At 36.4% G+C, this 18,861-nt stretch overlaps 1 long non-coding RNA gene across 1 annotated transcript; it reads right to left on the bottom strand.

Moving 5' to 3' along the window:
• Window positions 1-5,977: 5,977 nt before the first annotated feature.
• Window positions 5,978-14,356, bottom strand: LOC114092789 (uncharacterized). Its single transcript, XR_003582809.2, has 3 exons — window positions 13,855-14,356; window positions 12,584-12,668; window positions 5,978-6,084 (listed from the first exon to the last, which is right to left on the bottom strand). It is a non-coding gene; the product is annotated as an uncharacterized lncRNA (long non-coding RNA).
• Window positions 14,357-18,861: the final 4,505 nt, after the last annotated feature.

Below are 18,861 nucleotides of genomic sequence, written 5' to 3' on the forward strand. Positions count from 1 at the left end.
TCCTCTTAGAACTGCTTTCAATGTGTCCCATAGATTCCGATATGTTGTGTCTGTGTTTTCATTTATCTCTAAGAATTTTTTAATTTCCTTCTTCATGTCTTCTATAACCCATTGATCATTCAGTAACCTATTGTTCATTCTCCAAGTGATGTATGCTTTTTTCCTTCCTTCTTTTATCGTTGATTTTCAGTTTCATTCCATTATGATCAGATAAGATGCATGGTATTATCTCTACTCCTTTATATTGTCTAAGAGTTGCCCTGTGACATAATATATGATCTATTTTTGAGAAGGATCCATGTGCTGCTGAGAAAAAAGTGTAACTGCTTGATGTTGGGTAGTATATTCTATATATGTCAATTAAGTCTAGGTTATTAATTATGTTATTGAGTTCTATAGTTTCCTTATTCAACTTTTGTTTGGAAGATCTGTCCATTGGTGAGAGAGGTGTGTTGAAATCTCCCATGATTATTGTATGGTGGTCTATTAGACTCTTGAACTTGAGAAGAGTTTGTTTGATGAACATAGCTGCACCATTGTTAGGGGCATATATATTTATGATTGTTATGTCTTGTTGGTGTATGGTTCCCTTGAGCAGTATGTAGTGTCCCTCTTTATCCCTTTTGATTAACTTTGGCTTGAAATCTATTTTATGTGATATAAGTATGGACACACCTGCTTGTTTCCAAAGTCCATATGAGTGATATGATTTTTCCCAACCTTTCACCTTCAGCCTATGTATGTCTTTTCCTATCAAATGCGTCTCCTGTAGGCAGCATATTGTTGGGTCTTGTTTTGTGATCCATTCTACTAGCCTGTGTCTCTTAATTGGTGAGTTTAAGCCATTAACATTTAGGGTTATTATTGAGATATGGGTTGTTCTTCCAGCCATATTTGTTTATTTCTGTTACTAAACATGGATTGTTTTCCTCTTTGATTATTTTCCCCCCTTTACTATCCTACCTCCCACTGTTGGTTTTCATTGTTATTTTCCATTTCCTCTTCCTGTAATGTTTTGCCTAGGATGTTTTGAAGAGATGGTTTTCTAGCTGCAAATTCTTTTAACTTTTGTTTATCGTGGAAGGTTTTAATTTCATCTTCCATCCTGAAGCTTAATTTCGCTGGATACACAATTCTTGGTTGGAACCCATTTTCTTTCAGTGTTTGAAATATGTTATTCCAGGATCTTCTAGCTTTCAGAGTCTGTGTTGAAAGATCAGCTGTTATCCTGATTGGCTTACCCCTAAATGTAATCTGCTTCCTTTTTCTTGTAGCTTTTAAAATTCTCTCCTTATTCTGTATGTTGGGCATCTTCATTATAATGTGTCTAGGTGTGGATCTCTTATGATTTTGCACATTCGGCGTCCTGTAGGCTTCTAGGATTTGGGATTCTGTCTCATTCTTCAAGTCTGGGAAGTTTTCTCGTATTATTTCATTGAATAGATTGCTCATTCCTTTGGTTTGAAACTCTGTCCCTTCCTGTATCCCAATGACTCTTAAATTTGGTCTCTTGATGTTATCCCATATTTCTTGGATGTTCTGCTCATGGTTTCTTAACAGTCTTGCTGAGCTGTCTATGTTCTTTTCAAGTTGAAATACTTTATCTTCATTGTCTGATGTTCTATCTTCTAAGTGTTCTACTCTTCTGGTAGTATTCTCAATTGAGTTTTTAAGTTGGTTTATTTCTTCCTGCATTTCTAGGATTTCTGTTTGTTTGTTTTTTATAACCTCTATCTCCCTGTATAGTTGATCTTTTGCTTCTTGGATTTGTTTATGTAATTCATTGTTGAAGTGATCTTTCATTGTCTGATTTTGCTGTCTGATGTCTTCCTTGAGACTCCAGATCATCTGAAGCATGTATATCCTGAATTCTTTATCTGACATTCCATCTGCTGCAGATATTACCTCTTCTAACGTTGAGTTGACCTGCATTGCTTGTGGTCCTTTCTTTCCTTGTCTCTTCATACTGTTCACGTCTCTTTCTGCTTGGTGAAACTGTTGTGCTATTGAATTTTCCCCCTATATATTTATATTGGTCTTGTATAGTTGCAAAGTCTCCCTCGCAGGCGCGGGCGGCGGCTCTGCCCCTCCTCCAATTGGGGCAATGTGCCTACCACGCGGGCAGGCCGCTGGGCCTATTCTGCCAGTCGGTAGCAGGTCCGCCTACCTTGCAGGCGCAGGCAGCGGCTCTGTCCCTCTGCGGGCCGCTAGGCTTGTTCTGTCGGTGGTCCCAGTTCTGCCTACTTTGCAGGTGCAGGCAGCGGCACTGCCCCTCTGCAGGCCTCTGGGGCTGTTCTGCTAGTGGGTTGCAGGTCTGCCTACCTTGGAGGTGCGGGGGGGGGGAGGCAGCTCTACCCTTCCGCAGGCCGCTGGGCCTGTTCTGTCTGTCGGTTGCAGGTCTGGCCTGTTCTGTTGGTGGTCACAGTTCCGCCTACCTTGCAGGCGCGGGGGGGCGGGGGTGGCTCTGCCCCTCAGCAGGCCGCTGGGCCTGTTCTGTGGGTGGTCACAGTTCCGTCTACCTTGCAGGCGCGGGGGGAGGGGGCGGCTCTACCTCTCAGCAGGCCGCTGCACCTGTTCTGCCGGTGGGTCGCAGGCCCACCTCCTTATATCACAATTTTAAGTATATTGTTTTAAAAATAAGAGTGCAAAGCTGAGCTGGGACTATAGCTCAGTGGTTGAACACTTACCTAGCCATGTACAAGGTCCTGGTTTGGATCATCAGAGCCACAAAAATAAATAAAATTAATAAGAATAATAGTAATAGCAAATGTCGCCACAATTACATGATAAAAAACAGATTTATGCTACTTTTCCTTTTTTAAAATTAATTCAATATCATTCCTGGTATATACTAGCTCTGGGTCCATGGTGAGATAGAACATTATGGTTAAAGGGTATATATAGTGGAAGAAATCAGCTCAAAACATGGCACCAAGAAGCAGAAAAAGAGCTCCATTCATCAGGGACAAAATATAAACTCTGAAGTCACACTTCCAGTGACCTACCACCTCCAGCCACACCCAACTGGACTTCAATTACTACTCAGTTAATCCTTGACAGTGGATTAATCTACTGATTGGGTTACAAGTCTCATATCTAATCATTTCACCTCTGAACCTTCTTTCATTGGCTCATACATGAGCTTTTGGAGGACATCTCATATCTGAACTGTAACATAATACCCCTGATCCTCAAAAGCTCATGCCAATTTCATGATGCAAAATTCATTTAGTTCATTTCCAAGAGTTCCTATAGTCTTAACAGTTCCAGCATTGCCTGAAAGTCCAAGTCCAAAGCCTCAAGGCAAACTCTCAGTGTCAGCTCCTATAAAAATCAAAAGCAAGTTAAATACATCCAATATATAATGGCATAGAGTAAATATTTTAATTATACAAGGGTTAAATAGGAACATAGAAAGAAAACATGGGACCAAAGCAAGACTGAAATCCAGTTGGGCAAATAAGTTCTGTAGCTTCACATCCAATATCTGGGGTACATGGCATCATGATGTTTTCTCCAAAAGACTTATGTAGCTCCACCCCTATGATCTTGCTGAATACAGTCCACATAACTCTCTCTTGGCTTGTTTCTGTTCAATTCCTGCAACTTTCTTTGGCAGACATCCCATGTTACCAGCATCTCTTTTTAATCTTGGGAGTCTCTATTGCAGCTTCAGCTTCCATCTCACTTCTTCATGCATCACCCTCTCAGTGGCAACCACAGAGACTCCATCCTTGCTACATTAATCCTGGCCTTCCAAGCCTTCTTTGAAATCTCAGTGGAAACCTTCATGTATCCCTAATTCCAGCATTCTTCAATCTTGCAGAAACAGCACCACACCTTCCTTAGTCTCAGTTTTACTTGTACCTGTCTGGCCAGACTGCAAGTTTTTCATACCTTTCTACTCCTGATTAACACAGTAAACTTGGCTAAAAGCTATCTGTAATATCCATTCCACCCCCTGAAGGCTAGGCTGCCTTGAAATTTCTTCTGCTAGATTTATTAGTCCATCATCTTTAAATTCAGTCTTACACAAAGTCTCAGGACACAGGCAAAACGTAAACAACTTCTTTGCCAAAACATAACATGAATGACCTGTAGTCCAGTTTTAAATAGAGTTGCCCTCCTCCTCTGAAACCTCATGTGCCCAGTCTTCACCGCGCCCACAGTCCCTATCAGCATTCTTGTCTTTTGAGCTCCCATCTGAATCGCCCCTTTACAATATTATAAAGCTTTTCCAGCTTGCATCTCTGAATTTCTCAAAATTCTCCCCCAGCAAAGTAGCTCCAAAAGCTTCTGAACCACATGATCAGGTTAGTCACACCAACAACCACACTTCTGGTACCAATTTCAGTTTGAGTCAGCTTTTTGTCACTCTGAAATACCTGACAAGAATAATAAAAGGAAGAAATATTTACTTTGGCTCATGGTATCAACAGTCTGTGCCCAGACGTTCAATTCCATAGCTCTGGGAAAAGGTAAGGCAGAACATCATGGCAAAAGGGTGTGGTGGTTGAAAGCAACTCAGGACATGGCACCAGGAAGCAGAGACATATAGTTCTACTCACCAGTGACAGAATAAAAACTCCCAAGTCATGCCCCCAGTGACCTATCTCCTCCAGTCACACCCTACTTGCTTTCAATTATGACCCAGATAATCCCTACTTGTGGATTAATCCAGTGATTGGGTTACAACTCTCGAATCTAATCATCTCACTTCTGAGCCTTCTTGCATTGTCTTTCACATGCTGTTGGGGACAACTCATATCTAAACCATAACAATATATTGGAAAAACAGTTGTCATAAAATATTAAAAAACTGATAAAATAATTTCAAAATGTCTGTGAAACTCTAACAGGATTATCTTAGTTCTTCCGGTCTTCCACATGAAAATATACTAGATTGGGTGGCTAATAAAGAAAAATATATATTTCTTACATTTCTGGAAGCTAGGAAATCCAGAAAAAGGACATAACAGATTTGGTGTCTGGTGAGGACCCACTCCCTGCTTCATGAATGGCTATCCTTTCATTAGATGGGAAAGGCTAAGAAGCCCTCTGCACCTTTATGACCTAATCATCTCCCCAAAACCATGACTCGGAATTCATTGACATATGAATTTTGGGAAATCCAAAAATTCAGTCTATAACAAGGATAAATGCACACAAACTAAATTATGATGATTTGCATTATGGAGAAAAATTCTGAAACAAAAGACAAAAACAAAAGAAATCATAGTCAGTGAAAAAACACAGTCAGTGAAAAAAAAAAAAAAAACACATACTACTTTAGATATTTCCTTTCAGATCTTTCAGATTCACAAGTATCAGCATCAAATTGTATGCTCTTCCAACAAGCTCTTTCCACAGTGAAATGACCATTTGTCATCTTGTGGAAGGACCTAGAGAATGAAGACCATGTTATACTTGTCTTGATACTATACAGTCTTTCCTAATGGAGGTGTTTGTAATTAATCTCCAATGATAGGTAGTAAGAAAGAGTGTATTAAACAGAAAAAAAAAAGCAATGTAACTTCCTTCAGTTACTTCAAAGCAATCCTGAAATCTTAAAGTTTGAAATACAATGCTCAGTCATTTTTTTGTTATCTATTCTGAAGAAAATATTATTGAATATATAAATGGATTTATAATAATCTGCTGTGGAATAGTAAGAAATAGACATATTGGTCTCTGCCTCGAGTCACTGGCTTAGTGCTCCTAAAATTCTTGGTAATTTGTTTAGGAGAGGAGAACCTTTTGTTCTAATGTTTGGTTTCTGTTCCAGTTCCTGAGACCTCTTGTAGATAGGATTATGTTTGTGTGTCAGAGTCACAGGCCAGTTGAGCTAGGGCAGTGAGATACTGGTTGACACGAGATCAAAGACAATACCCAGAGATGGCACACAAGACATAAAGTTTAATGGTGCTAATAGCGAATGTCCAGTAGAATGGTCTGGACAAGTATCACCTCCATCCTTCATGATGCTTTGCCAAATAGCATCTCCATCCTGAGATTGAACAGTGGTGGCCTGCAAGATGAGTGGCACTTATCTTCTGTACAGTGGTCTCAATTCTGCACCAGTTGCTACAGGGAGAAGGGTTTGTAAGATAGGCTACAGAAGCAGTGACATCATTAGTTTGCTTAGTTTGCTTTGTTCTTTCTATGACCAACATTCTAAGGAGAATCTGTCCTGGCACATGTGCAAAAAAGCAGTTCCTACAGTTGACACTAATTTGCTCTATTTGCAAACATATGAGAAAGAGAAAGCATCCCCCAATATAATATTTATCCAGAAATTCTGATCCAAGTTCACTCTAATTCTTCCCTTAATTTGGCAAGGTTTTGGCAATAGAAAGGGGTATTTCATGGAAAATGTTCTTGTTTTCTTTAAGGATAACACAGGGTTTTATGTTAATCTTTTCTTTTTGACCCCAGTTCCTAACACAGAGCTCCAAAATTCCTTGGAATTTCCAGGATGATAGAAACATTTTTTTAAATTATTGATAAGCACCTAGCTGGGACGAGTCAACAGAAAGACCAAGTTATAATTATAAGCTTCAAGCATTCAGCCCAATCTTCCATTCTCCGGTGAGGGGAAAGAAGCTAAAAATGGAGTTAATAATTAATGATGCCTACATTAGGAAGCCGCCATAAAAATCCTTGAAATGTGAAAATTGGGGAGATTTGGGGATGGTGAACATCTGTGTCCAGGGAGAGCAGTGAATCCCTACGCCACCGGGACAGCCACTCTGCATTCGGGGCTCTTCCAGACCTCACCCTACGTATTTCTTCATCTGACTTTTCATCTACATTTTTTATTATATCCTTTATCAATAAACTTATTAAGCATAAGTGCAGTGTTTCTCTGAGTGGTAAAAGCCCCTCTAGCCAATTAATAGAATCCAAACAGAAGGGTGTCATGGGAACCTTGACCTATATCAAGTAGATCAAAAACACAAGTCATGACCTGTGTGTCACTGGTATTTGAAGTGGAGAGCCTACAACCTGTGGGATCTGACCCTGTCTCCAGGTAGAGACTGTCAAAATTGAATAGAACTCGAGGACACTCTGCTGGTGTCCACTGGAGTATCTACCAGAGAATTGCTTGTATGTGGGGAATAAAACAGCATTTGGTGCCATATATTTGGTGTCAAGAGTGTTCAGTGAGGGTGTGAGTGTAAAGAGTGGAGAGTAGGAAAAACAGTTTGGTTTTTCCTATATGCTTATAACCCTATTGCATAAAAAGCAATCTATACTCCTTTCTACAAAAGAGGGAAAAAAGCCACTAATGAGTTTTATGATTTTACACACTATTTTATTCTAGTTACAGAACAGTTACAGAAAAGGGTTTTATTTTATTTTTTAAATAAGTTCTTTCTCTAAAAAACAATTAAAATTAATAAGAGAAGTACAATATAACCTTGAATGAGAGCTTATATACTGCATTCCTTACAACAGCTGTTTCTATTTCATTTTAAATTAACCAAGCTTTATGTAAAGTTTGTAGCTGACCTTTCAAAACTGCAATGCTATTAGCCCTAAAGCACATGTTTCTGATTTTGTGTATGTGAGACAATATTCTAACAATATTTAAAAAATAAGACTGAATTGTGTCTGAGGGGAAAATAATCCAAGTATCATTTAAATATCCTTGAAATAAATGTGAGTTACCCTTTAAAGGCACAGAGAATTACAGGCTTTATCTCACTCTTGCTTATATAAATCTCCATATCCCACAACTTTGATATCTAAAATGGACAATGTAATCATATTCACACATAAGTGCCATTCAATTCCTAATTTCTATTCCCAGTGAAATTATGTGTTTATATGTATTAACTTTCTTCTATGGTACATTAAAAAAAATCTTATGTGTACTAATTAGTGAATCCTTTCAACATCCTTAAGAAATAGGCAGGAAATGTGTGTTGGTCAAAACAAAATGAAAACAAAGTCATGTTCTTTTAGGTATCATGGAAAAGGAAATCTAATGAATTATTGCACATAAACTCTTAATTAGCTATTCTTCTATGTTTGGAACCAAATAAGAGGAAATTGGCTTAAAATGTTCTAAATTATAGTAGTGGGAGTTAAGGTTAACAATATGAGACATTTTTCTATTGGTGAGAATAAACATGAGACTTTACAGCATGCATGTTAACACTGCAACATAAGATGACAGGCACAAGGTTTAGGATTATGACGGCACAGAACACCTTATGACCTTCTCCTATATCACTTTTTTTCCACTTCATGGTATTTAGGTATTTATATTTGAATTGTTCTCCCAGACAATCCCACATCTCTGGGCAGTGATTTCCTGAGTCAATGGCTTTATCCCAGGTGGGCACCAGAGCTCTCCAATACAACATGTTGTGACTCATTGCTCCTCTTTTGGAAGAGGACAGATAAAGATGAGTTTCAGATGTCATTTTTACATGTATTACATCAGAAGAAACATAATCAATGTCTATTTCAATCCTTTCAAACTCATATTTCCATATCAGTGAAAATTACATACAATTACACAGAGACAGTTTTTGGATCAATGTAAGCAAAAGAGGCATGTCATGGATTCTCTCTTTAGAATATTGTGATTACTGACCGAATGGGTGATCCAATTAAGTTTGCCCTGTTTAAGAATCTATAAATTAAAAAATTAACATATGTATTATCTCTCCTACATTCAGTGGGTCCAAGAGAATCTACTCATTGTTTTCATTGATCTTTCTAAAATTTCCCCCAGCTGTAATTTGCATAATGGTTCAGAACACTAGGCATTAGCATTCCCTCCATCAAAGCATGATTTCACTGATTTAAAACAATTCAGTTATAGAATTGTTCACAGCTGCTAATTAAAAAAATTTCCTTTAAAGTCACTAATCAAGCAAATGATTGAGACCCCAGAATAAAAAAAGTGTTGATCTAACATCTCTTCAATTGCCAAAAAACTATCAATGCAGCAGCCTAAAAACATTTTTAAATATTGAATTTCCACCCCAATAATCCTACATATTGATACATATATATCTCATAGATTTCATCTCATACATCAGAAATCATCAATCTGACTAAATTTTTATTTGCTTAATCCAAAGGACTATTCTCATCAGAATTCTATGCATTCTTCTAAAAAATATATAACATTGAATCCTAATTTAATTCAAAGTTATTCCAGAGATATGTTTTGCCTTATTTTCTACTCATTAAAGTTTGAGCTAATTGAAATTGTACAGAAAGATAAAATTAGTAGTGTTTTATAATGTACACTGCATTTTCATTAAGACATTCAGCTCCTTGATTTATTAATTTCTGTAAAAAATAAGATACTTATGCCTTTTACATTTATACAAATATTCCACTACAATAGAAGATCCAAGACAATATAAACACATTATTCTAATGTTCCAGTTATTGTTGAAATGATCAATTCATTTCAAAGTATTTAAAAATTTCAAGTATTTCCACTAGTTCAAACCATGCCTAAAGGTAAATCTACTCATTAATATCCTTGTGGTGAAATGAGCATTCTGGTTTCTTTTTTTTTTAAAACACTTTATAGTCATATTTGAATATTTGTATTCTAACATTAAAAAGAAGAAATTTTTTTAATAAAAGAATTTCCTAAATATTTTTAACAGATTTACACTACTTATTGTGTGGTTTACAAATGTTCAATTCTTCTTCATGTTCACAATTTTAAAACTAGGTAAATAAACTCATCTTTCAAGCTTGAATTCATTTTTTATTTTAATTTTATTTTATGTAATGTGTAGACAGTTCCCTGTTCTCTGAAATATACACAATATAAATCTGCTAATTCTGTAAGTAATTTTTTTTAAATTATAATTTTTTAAATTATCCTATCCTTAAAATATTTAAAATAAATTCTATATTCAAATATATGTATATATACACTAATTTGTTCAGTAGTTAGTTCTTATAAGAATGTATCCTATACTTTCTCTAAAGACATTGATAAGGAATTTAAGATTAAATTTAATTGAAAAGGAGATTCCAAATCAGTTTTCTATTAGTTAAGTGCACATTGCATATGGGTTTATGTGTGACTCATGCATATGTTTTATACCAAAACCAGGTACATTTCTTCTATAAAACATTGTCAAACATGGGAAAATATAACCTTAATATTGAATGTGAGAATACTGTCTTTGATTATATTCAAACTCACTCAACTTCCCCCTTTTCCCAAAGCCTCTTTCCTAACAAGAAATACCACAAAATAATATGAGAAAGTTAAGATAAATAGAGCCAGAAATGAGATCTATATGTTTGGGTTTGTGTATGTTTAAATATTTGTGATCAAAGCTGGTGTCAAGTGATTCAATAACCTTTTGGGGAAAATAATGAGGATCATGCCATCTTTTATTTGCTCTAGTTGTCTTTCCAAAAAAAAAAAAAAATCTGAGTTTAACTGCTGAACAATTTCCAATGTCCAAGACAAAGGCAAATTCCTTAGAATGGTCTATAAGACACATCATATTCTGGTTCCCACCAATGACCTCAGCATTTCAATCACTCTGCTTTTCCCACTCTTCTTCCCTCGAAAATGGAACCTGGGTTTTGGCCTCTCAGTACCTCCCAAATCCCATCACTCTCTTTTACACCTTTGTCCTTAATCAACTTAAGCTTCAACTTTGAAGTCCTCACAGGTCCCTTTCACCAAGGAAGATGGATTCTGACTTATGGAAACAAGACCTCATTTCTGAGGCTTCCTCTCATACCAGCCATGTCCTTCATAGGCAGAATTACTTCATTCCTCCTCCACAAAACTCCACAGTTCCTTATTAATATTTCTATAATTTTATATCACTTATATGTATTACCTCATGTACTTTTTAAAAAGTAATATATCTATTATACTCTCTACTTATGAGCCTCTTAAAAAAGTAATTACTTATTTTTCATTTTGTGCACACCTACTATTTATGATTCCTTTTTTTAAGTAAATATAATTTTCCAAATAACTTCTTTCAAATATATTCTTTGTTAATGCAGAGAACTGGTACAACATCTAGCACTTCAAAGTACTCAGTAAATGTTAATATTTTAATATCCTATGAATGGATTGAGCACTACTAAAGATATAGTAAAAAGTGTTCCTTATTCATGGCCTTTAATTTGCATTTGATTTGAATTTGGTTACATGTATAGAATTTCAATGGGATAGCTGGGTTAAAGTAAGAAAGCAGTAGAGAATACCACTATTGCTCAGAAATCGCTCTGTCTTATTTCCTTCCATATAGGAAGTACTAGCCAACCCTTGTATTCATGTGGGGATAACATCTGCTCAGCTCTGGTGAGAGCCTTTGGCAATAGCACAGAGTGGGATGGCAGGAGCATGTAGAAAAGGAAGAGATTATGTGGTAAGACTGGAAGCCATGGGAATTCGGGAGCATTCTTTTTATAACAACCTGCTCTCATAGGAATGAACCCATGATCCTGGAGAATTACACTGTCCCTTCTGAGGAGAGCAAGCCAATGACAGAATCCCCTTCTAATAGGCCCCACCTCTTTTGTGTGTGTGTGTGTGTGTGTGTGTGTGTGGTGGTGTGGGGGGGGGTACCAGGATTGAACTCAGGGGCACTCAACCACCACCACGGAGCCACATCTCCAGCCCTATTTTGTATTTTATTTATAGACAGGGTCTCACTGAGTTGCTTAGCACCTCGCTGTTGCTGAGGCTGACTTTGAACTTGTGATCCTCCTGCCTCCGCCTCCAGAGCTGCTGGGATTACAGACTTGTGCCACTGCACTGGGATAGGCCCCACCTCTTAAATATTCCACCACTTCTCAGCATCTGCACTTTGAGAACCAAGAGTCCAGCATATGTACCTCTGGGAGAATAATCATATCTAAACCATAGGAAATTTTAATATAATTTTAATAAAACATCAGACAAATCTAAATCAAGAAACTCAATAAGTAACAAAACTAATGAACCTAAATTACTCTTACAATGTGTCAAGACCACAAAAGATAAAGACTGAAAAACAATAGCAGTTGGAGGAGACGAAAGAAACATAAATATTAAATGCAATGTGAGAAACTGGATAGAATCCTGAACCAGAAAAAAAAAGACATTATTGAAATAATTCACTTAATTCAAATTGAATAGAGTTGTATCAATGTCAGTTTTCTGGATGGATAACTGTGCTGTGGTTATATAAATTGTTAACATCAGGGGACGCTGAGAGGAAGGGTACATAGGAATTCTCTGGACTATTTTTGCAGCTTTTCTATAAATCTAAAATTATTTCAAAATAAAACAAATTTAATTAAAATTTAAAAGTCGAGTCTTTTTGGTTTTGGGTTTCTAAGTTGTTGTGGTTTGGATATGTGGTATCCCCCAAAAGCTCTTGTGTTAGTACAGGAATAGTCAGAGGTGAAATGATTGGATTGTGAGAGCTGTAACCTAATCGGTCCATCTTAGTTTGAATGAACTAACTGGTTTTAACTATAGGCAGATGGGATAGGATTGCAACATATGATTCACTGGGGGCATGCCCCATAAGGCTCATTTTTCCTGTGGATCCTTCCCCACTCCACCCACTATTCTTACCAACCCCTTCTTCTTGGCCACAATGAGATGAGCTGATTTCCTCTACTGCATCCTTTTGGCCATGATGTTCTGCTTCCGGTTGGGCCTATAGCAATGGAGTCAGATAGCAATGAACTGAATCTCTGAAGTCATGAGTCCCAAATAAACTTTTCCTCCTCTAATTTGCTTTGGTCACATACTTCATTTATAGTGAGGAAAGGCTGACTAATACACATTTCAGAGTCACCTGATGTTTTATAAAATGTCTCTGGTTATCCTCATGAAAATGAATTGCATATTCCAGAGCCAGACAACTTAAAATTGAAACCCCACTGTGCGATAGCCTAGCCATTTAGTTTCAGACACATTACTTTACCATTCTGTGTTTCAATTTTCTTGTATGTACAGTGAAAGTAATAATAATACCTCATATGATTGTTTTAAGGGCTATTTAATATGCATATGTGCTTAAAAGAGTGCCTGAAATATAGTATGCACTAGATAGGTGTTAGTTATTATTATCATCTATCAGTTATCATTATCATTATTCAACCTACATGAACTTTTCCATGCATTTCTGTTCATTGCAATTCTCAGAATACAAAACCAATCTTCTATACCAACTACAATACAAGGACAAGAAGAACTTCAATTTACAGAAATCTTCTGCTTTCATAAATAATTCATACCTGTAAATGTCAGAAGTTAAAAATGAAAATGTTGAACTTTCTTTATGTATTGTGGAACTAGTTTTTAAGTTGGTAAACCAAAATCTTAATTCATTTTGGAATGATGTCTTGGAAATGTCAATGAATAATGTAGGAAAATGTGGGTTTGTGGGGTTTTTTTTGTTTGTTTGTTTGTTTGTTTGTTTGGTATGTGTATGTGTGGTGCTGGGTTTTCAACCTGGGGCCTTATGCATGTGAGGCAAACATGTACCAACGGAGCTATATCCCCATCCTGAAAATGTAGATTTTTGAAAGTCGAATACAGGAAATAAAGTTTTAACCATTCACAATTTTATCCCTCAGCCCACAACCACACATACTACCTTGCACAATGCCTATTAGATATATGTATCAAAAGCACTTTGCTGGGCTAGAGTTGCAGCTCAGTGGTAGAGTGCTCGCCTAGCACATGTGAGGTTCAATCCTCTGCACCATACAAAAATAAATAAATAAAATAAAGGTATTATGTCCATCTATAACTAAGAGAACATTTAAAGAAAAAAAGCACTTTGCTAAATATAAGTACAAAGCAATAAAATGAATTAGGATTAAACATTGTCTTACCATTAATAAATCTATGTACCACCAATATCTGATGCCTCTGTTCTGTTAGTAGTCTAGGACAAAATTATTTCTGAGTTTTTAAATTAGATGATTCTCATTACACACCAGGTGCAGTGGTGCCGCGTCCGGCTAACGGAGCCGAGTCCAGCGAGGGACGTCGGGGTTAAAAATACACAGGACACCAAGGTTCTTCATCCAGGAGGGGGCATGTGCGCCCGCGCTTTATTGCCAGATTTGTTCCCCTTATATATCTTTTTTAACAGCTGCGGGAAATTACTCAAAAGTGAGGAGGGGAGAGTAATAACTGCGTCCTTGGGTTACCGTCACGTCACCGTCCCCTATCAGGAGGCTCGAACAGGTCAAGATGTTCCCGAGACACATATGTGCGAGGCAGATAAACAGGGAACCGCAAGCCTGCGTCATGGCCTTGTGAGCTGGCCACATTGACATGCATAACAAAGAACTGGGGGTTGAGTCCCCAGGGGCCAGGGCGGGCCTGCTATCAGCACAGTGGCACATGCCTGTAATCCCAGTGGCTTTAGAGGCTGAGACAGGAGGATTGTTCGAGTTCAGAGCCAGCCTCAGCAATGGTGAGGCACTAAGCAACTCAATGAGACCCTGTCTCTAAATAAAATACAAAATAGGGCTGGGAATGTGGGGATGTGGCTCTGTGGTTGAATGCCCTGAGTTCAATCCCCAATACCGGGGGAAAAAAAAAATTCACATTTTATTTAACTGCTACATAATGCTGTGTCTTTTTCTATTTTATAGGGGAAAAAAAGTTCATAATTCTAGCATGTGTGGGAGAAAGTAAAAATTATTTTACATACAAACAATAATTACATATTAAATCCTATGAAATGAAGTATGTTCCAAAACTAAAACTGTGCCTTACTTAGCTACAAGACCATACTGGTCACTGCCTTTTATTTAACCACCTAGATGAGTTGCAAGCATAAGGTTTTCCTCATAATCTTCCCTCTTTATATGCTCATGAGTTCATAGTGCACATTTTCACATTCTTCTTAAAGTTTACTTGTCATTTTCAGTTAACAAAATCAAAATGACAAAAATTTTGGATTGTTTTCATTCATGATTATATTGAAGAAAAATAATTCACAAAGTTATATCCTGAAAAGGTTTTGAAGGGAATATCTCTTTGGGTGCTAAATATGAAAAGAAACTATCAATTCAGTATAATGTATTAATATTTATGAGAAATAAAACTTGAAGCAATTGTCCAATGAAACATTATATACATTCCTTAATTTAAAAGATCTTTCCAGGAGGATTTGAAGAGGATGGAGGAGTAGAAAATACCAGGAATCTTGCTTCCCAGCTTAGACAACAAATGCACAGCGGAATCTATCTGATGTAATAATTTTCTAACTCTATAATTGTAATTTCCAAAGAAGGTTCAGATAGTTAATGGTGACTAATTGAACCTTCTTTTGGAAATTACAATTATCTCGGTAGCAGATACCCATTCCCCAAACTCAAAACCCCAACCATAGCAGTTTGTGGGAACCAGGGTGGGCAATAAGACCCTATTATCCACATACTGAGATCTGTATTCTCCTCAGTGATTTACCTTCTGATCATTGAAATGCAGATACAGAGGCAGGCACCAGCCTCCTCCCCATTATTGCATCACCCTCCCCCTCTAGCTGGAGTGACTCCCTGGGAGACTTAAAGGGCCAGCTTTCTTTCCTTTCCCTTCATTTTGTCCTCCCCCTACCCACTCTGGGGAGTCACACATTAAAGACTAGGATATTCAAAAGCAAATGCTTATATGATGGAAAACAGAGTCTGAGCAAAGGTACGTGATGAATTTTAAGTTTATACTGATCTTGATAAAGCTTACAACAGTCAAACACAGAACTAAACCAAAGCAAACCCTGGGGAAGAGAATACTTTGCTCTCCTGAGATACCATAATTTTAGATTCAAATGTTCTATTTTCAACAACAAACTCATAAAATATATAAAGAATCATAAAGACATGTCCCATTTAAAGAAAATAAACCATATGATATGTCAAGAAATTTGTAATGTTTTGAACAACCAACAATAAAAATCATAGAATTTGCAGGGAAATGGATGGCACTAGAGCAGATCATGCTTAGTGAAGCTAGCCAATCCCTAAAAAACAAATACCAAATGTCTTCTTTGATATAATGAGAGCAACTAAGAACAGAGCAGGGAGGAAGAGCAGGAAGAAAAGATTAACATTAAACAGATACATGAGGTGGGATGGAAAGGGAGAGAAAGGGAAATTGCATGGTAATGGAGGGAGACCCTCATTGTTATACAAAATTACACATAAGAGGTTGTGAGGGGAATGGGAAAATAAACAAGGAGAGATATGAATTACAGTGGATGGGGTAGAGAGAGAAGATGGGAGGGGAGGGAGGGGGGATGGTAGAGGATAGGAAAGGTAGCAGAATACAACAGTTACTAATAGGGCATTATGTAAAAATGTGGATGTGTAACCGATGTGATTCTGCAATCTGTATTTGGGGTAAAATTGGGAGTTCATAACCAACTTGAATCTAATGTATGAAATATGATATGTCAAGAGCTTTATAATGTTTTTAACAACCAATAAAAAAATTAAAAAAAAAAAAGAAAGAAAAAAAAACTGTTAATTTTTTTCAGAATGGAGAGGGATATAAAAATTCTCAGCTTTTCTGCCAGAGGTAGGGCATATTTGATATGGTGTTGAAGAAGAAGTAAACCCACGCTTTGCCAGTGAAAATTAGAAAATGAAAAGAGAAAACCTGCAGCTTTGCTATTCTGAAGTTGCAGTCTCAGTTGAGGCAAGTGGCAGACAAGACAAAAATTTAACTGGGAAATCCTGGAAATGAGAGTCATTGAAAATTTGAGATAAATTCTCCATATATGCATGGCTGATGGGGAAGTATGCAGTAAAGAAGAGAATACAGCAAAGAGTAAAGATGAATCAAGATTTGAGCATTAGCTGTGACTGTAAATGCACTTACCAACTCACCCATAGATCACCAGGCAGAAAAGAAGCCTTACCCACTTGAATACAATGGCTTCTTCAACTTATTAGGTGACTACTAAGCTATACAATTGGTACACGGGAAACCCTTAGGAAGACATACCAAAGAACAACAATAACTATTATAAAAGACATTAGCCACTGGGGCAAAAAGATTTCAGTTGCACTCAAATTACCAAACAATAGCAACAACAACGAAACCCTCAACAAATAAAAATAAGTGCAAAGTTGAAAAAAATAAATAAATAAAAATAAAATAAAGAAAATAAACCCAACAGATGATCCCTGAAAAAGACAAAATGGCAGATCTGACAGATTTTAAAACAAGTCTTAAAAGTACTCAGTTAATTAAAATAAGACATAAAAATAAAGAAAATGATGTATGAACAAAATGTAAATACCTGTAAAAAGACAGAAATCCAAAAAGAAACCAAATTATAATAATAATTATAGAGCTGAAAAGTACAATAACTAAAATGAAAATTTTAACAAAGGTATTCAAGAGTATATTTAGGCAGGCAGAAGAAAATGTCAGAAAAATTGACATTAGAATAATTGAAATACCTAAATCTGAGAAACTGAAAGAAAAAAGATTGAAAAAAGTGAAAAGAATCTGATGGACCTTTGAGACACCATTAGGATCCCTAAAGTAATCAAAATCATTGAGATAGAAAGTAGAATGGTGATTTTTGGATCCTTGGGTGGGGCAGGAGAATAGGCACAACTCAATTGATATATAGTTTCAATTTTGCAAAATGAAAGGAGTTTCTGAAATAGATGATGATAGTGGTTGCATAACAATGTGAATATACATAATGTCACTGAACTATACACTTAAAATTATGTTAAGATGGTAAATTTTATGTGTATTTTACCATAATAAAAAATTAAAAGAAAAAGGACTCCTTCAAGGATCTTGAACATCAACAATTCTTCTTTGAGATTTTCTATGATTTATTAGTCTCTAAATTTAAGCAGAAATAAAACTCAAACCACAACAATGCATGTGTTATGTTAGTTTTCATTTGAGGGTGTAGAAAATGAAATCTAAATAGTGATTTAAAATAGCCTCATATTAGATTACACATGAGTTTAAAAGTCACTTTTATACTATGCATAATATAAATTATCAAAACCATTATTTATATTCCCTTTAGGCAAAGCATAAGGAATAAAGAAAAAGAATACAAGCACATGTAAGTGATTTTTGTGTATGTGTTGTTCAGGGAAGTGCCGTTTGTTTTAAATATGAGTCTAATCAAGGGAAAGAAGAAAAAAATAAAAAGAACACCCAATGAACCATAGCAAAGACTCAAACTATACATCTATTTTTTTTTTCTCTGAGTGTTCCCTACTGGTTTCTTATGCTCACTTTACAAAAGAAAGAAACTACAAGTGAGAACACATACACAATTGTTTTGTATTTCTTCAACATATGCTTGCCTTTAAATATTCACATCTTTCAACCAAGTAATTTCTAACAAGATCAAAATAAGATTCTTTGTAAAGCAAAACTTGTCATGGACAGTGACTAAAATTATATAAAGAAAGGAGTGTTCCCAGGTTTTCTTTGCTTTTCTCAAGTACGTATCTGTTCCACTTGCGCATAAATGATTTTACAGAAAACGATCATCACTCAGAGTAGTTTTCTTTAGAGTGGGGAAATTAATGAGTACATAGCAACGTATTATATGGTCTCTGAGCAATTTTATCCGTAGGGTTATGAACTTCTTGGTTCTGGTTCTAACTAGAAGTTCTTCTCTGTAAACTGTGTGAGTTTATCAGAACGGCATAAAGTTACTTAGTGCATGATCTCTAGAGAACAGAAGGAATGACATTTCCAATGAAGACAGGAGTGATAATGAAAATCGAATGTCAAGTAATCAAACCCGTGGCAGTGCTTTTCTAGGGAACCGTTGTTGAATGAACTGTCAGGCCATAAATTTAGCACAAAACAGAATTTACTCTTAGATGCACTCTGGG

This window comes from Marmota flaviventris, chromosome 7, assembly GCF_047511675.1.
Source record: "Marmota flaviventris isolate mMarFla1 chromosome 7, mMarFla1.hap1, whole genome shotgun sequence".
Lineage (NCBI taxonomy): Eukaryota > Metazoa > Chordata > Mammalia > Rodentia > Sciuridae > Marmota > Marmota flaviventris.